The sequence below is a fragment of the Frankliniella occidentalis genome, unplaced genomic scaffold (genome assembly GCF_000697945.3).
Source record: "Frankliniella occidentalis isolate FOCC.00 unplaced genomic scaffold, Focc_3.1 Scaffold38, whole genome shotgun sequence".
Lineage (NCBI taxonomy): Eukaryota > Metazoa > Arthropoda > Insecta > Thysanoptera > Thripidae > Frankliniella > Frankliniella occidentalis.
Window position 1 is genome coordinate 255,904 of NW_026267168.1, and position 2,819 is coordinate 258,722.

General features: G+C 49.9%; 1 protein-coding gene and 1 long non-coding RNA gene across 4 annotated transcripts in view; one reads left to right on the plus strand and one right to left on the minus strand.

Annotated features, from left to right (window-relative positions):
* Positions 1-2,819, plus strand: part of LOC113206788 (thyroid receptor-interacting protein 11) — a 197,889-nt gene that overhangs the window by 166,118 nt on the left and 28,952 nt on the right. The gene's annotated exons all lie outside the window — the stretch shown is intronic.
* On the minus strand, positions 84-1,319 carry LOC113209078 (uncharacterized). 2 transcript variants are annotated; one of them, XR_003303550.2, is made up of 4 exons: positions 1,192-1,319; positions 792-1,068; positions 591-684; positions 84-504 (listed from the first exon to the last, which is right to left on the minus strand). It is a non-coding gene; the product is annotated as an uncharacterized LOC113209078 (long non-coding RNA). The 2 variants fall into 2 exon arrangements; XR_003303549.2 differs by having other exon boundaries at positions 792-1,290.

Below are 2,819 nucleotides of genomic sequence, written 5' to 3' on the forward strand. Positions count from 1 at the left end.
CTTCATTCTTCCCTTCTCTCTTCACTTCTTGATTCGTTCTTCATCTTCTCTCTTGTCTTCATTCTTCACTTCTTGATTCGTTCTTCATCTTCTCTGTTGTCTTCATTTTTCCCTTCTCTCTTCACCTCTTGATTCGTTCTTCATCTTCTCTCTTGCCTTCATTCTTCCCTTCTCTCTTCACTTCCTTGATTCGTTCTTCATCGTATCTCCTGTCTTCATTATTCCCTTCCCTCTTTACTTCTTGATTTGTTCTTCAGCTTGTCTTGTCTTCCATCTTGATTCCTCTCTTCAGCTTCACACTTTAACCTCTGATGCTGCCTGCATTCTTCAAATCCTTTCTGATCAAAGTAGAGTGCACTTCTCTGCACAATCTAAATCGTACATCTTCTGAACTTGTTTCTTCCGCAAATGAGTTTGCAGTATTTGCCTTCCTTGGAAATGCCCGCCCATTCCCATTTTGCACTTCACAATCTGGGCTCGCCATGAAACTCAGTGAAGAATATTCTGGAAAAAAATAATCAAGTAAAAATGGGGACAAGGTTAAAAACAATTTTTCAGAATTGTTTGAAGAGCCTCAATGTAATACTTACAGGACTGTACTCCTGAACTGAGAGGGAGTTGAGTGGAGTTCACGTAAAAACTTGGAGAGAGTCTGGCATAATCACGTCATAAAAAGAAAGTAGCCTGCAAACATCGATACGACAGTAAGTTTTGCCTGGATAATAAAGGTTTAGATGAAAATACGAGAAAGAGTACAGCAGAGAACCATGAAAATACAAAGGGAAGCTTACCTTGCATAGCATTCCTGAGCAATACAGTGCAGGTTAGGTTTGCCCAGTCTGTTTTCAAACTGGCACTCTCGGGGCCGGCCAGTAGCACACCGCCCATGAATTTGGTTTAAAGAAAATACCAGTGCACTTCGGGCAATCACTTCATCGTCTTACCGCCTCTCACAACTTCAAGAAGCAACAGGTTTTGATTGGGAAAACCGCGGCATGTCCTGGGCTGGGCCGGCGGACTTGTGACGAGTAGACGAGTTGCGGTTGGCGTTGGCGGAGCACAGCTGAGCTGACACGATCAAATCAGAACCCATAATTCAATGATGGAATCAATAAGGTGAAATCAGAAATGTATTGAAGAATTAATCAAAACACTGAACAAGTGCAAACAAAGTAACGGCATAACGGTTACCATCGGCGTCTTTTTGTTCGACTTCGGCTCGTACTCGGCCCTAGCTCGGGCTCGGGCTCGGCTCTCGGCTCGGCTCGCCCGCAACGCATGCGCAGTAGGCAGCAGGCGGGAAACACGGAGCTCCTTCAAATATTTCGATCGGGAAAGTTGCGTTGGCACACTGGAAAAGCAAACTGCTTTAGAGAGATGGAGATCTAAATAATAATCAATAATAATTATTCGTTAAAAAGTCTTGAGCGTGCCTGTTGTGTAGAGAAAGCGAGAGAAAGATATTTCACCTTGGAATTCCAATTATTCATACACACCCTTCTCGTAAGATGAAAAATTGTTGGGGCGGCGAGCACCTGGCGCAGCACACATTCGGACGCGGGCCCGTCTCACCTGTGTTACCTGTGCTCAGGCTCGGACCGGCACACCCGGCTGCCGCGCAATCGCCCGACCCTCTTGGCTTCGCGTAGGGAGGCCTCTGGGCCTGGCGGCCCTGGCCCCGCCGAGTGAGGCACCGTGCCTTCCGGCCCTGGCACCGATAAAATTTCAAGGTTGGGTTTGAACTCAAATCTAGATACAAATTATATTTCATTTCACTATGACCGTGCATGCCCCTGGCACTCTGCAATACTACCAGCGCCTCGCCGTTACAAAACTATTGCATTGTATTTTAATTCTTAAGATAAATGAACATTTTGACTAAAAACAACCATTTTCCTTTCTTTGATGGGGGGGGGGTGCCTTGAGTTTTGATGCCCCTCGCACGACGTTCCTGGGGAGGCCAGTCGGACCCTGCCTGTGCTCATCCACGATCGCATCACGGGGATCAAGAGTACTGCGCCGAGGAGGGGGGGGGGGCAGGAACAGAGCGAGTGGCGTGTGGTCATTCCCTCCATCTGGGGGAGAGGGGGGCGTCACCGACGGCGACCTAGGCCTTGTAGTAATGGTAGTGCACTCTCTGGAGACCTCGCGTACATGACCACGACCAGGTGACCAGATCCTGCAGGTGCTGTAGGGCCTGCACCCGGAGGCGGGCGCAGTCCCTGGCCCGGTTGTGCACATTCAGGACAGACCCCTCCACCCCCGCATCCACCTTTAGCCAGACGCAACTATAGGTCCTGCAAGTGCTCCAGTGCTTGCCCCCGGTCCAGTTGTGCACGTTGACGTTGTTGAGGATAGACTCCGCTGCGGGACACCCAACCGGCCGACCAATCGACAACCTCTTAATGACTCAAATTTCGTAACAAAGGGGTGTCCCGGTCTGGTGGTACGCTGAGTCTGAATTTGTTAGTGCCGAGGTGATCCGGGCCCCTGAGAACGTCATCGGCGACCTCCCGAGCACGACGACGACCCCCCCCCCCCCCCCCCCCGTGACAACTCCGATTTGCATCAAATTTTCAGGAAAGTGTCCCCCCCTACCCCCCAAATGAGAACCCTGTATTCAGCTTAATTTTGGTAATCTGGAGTTCACACACACGCCGAGTTGGATGGCAGTGCCGAGGTCGTCCGGGGACCCGATATCATCATCGTAGTATGGGTTTTAACGGCGTGCTCGGAGGGTCCCCCGGGGTCCCCACCCCAACACGGACTACAAACAATGCCATCGAAAAATATGCGTGGTCAGTGACAATTTAAAAAAA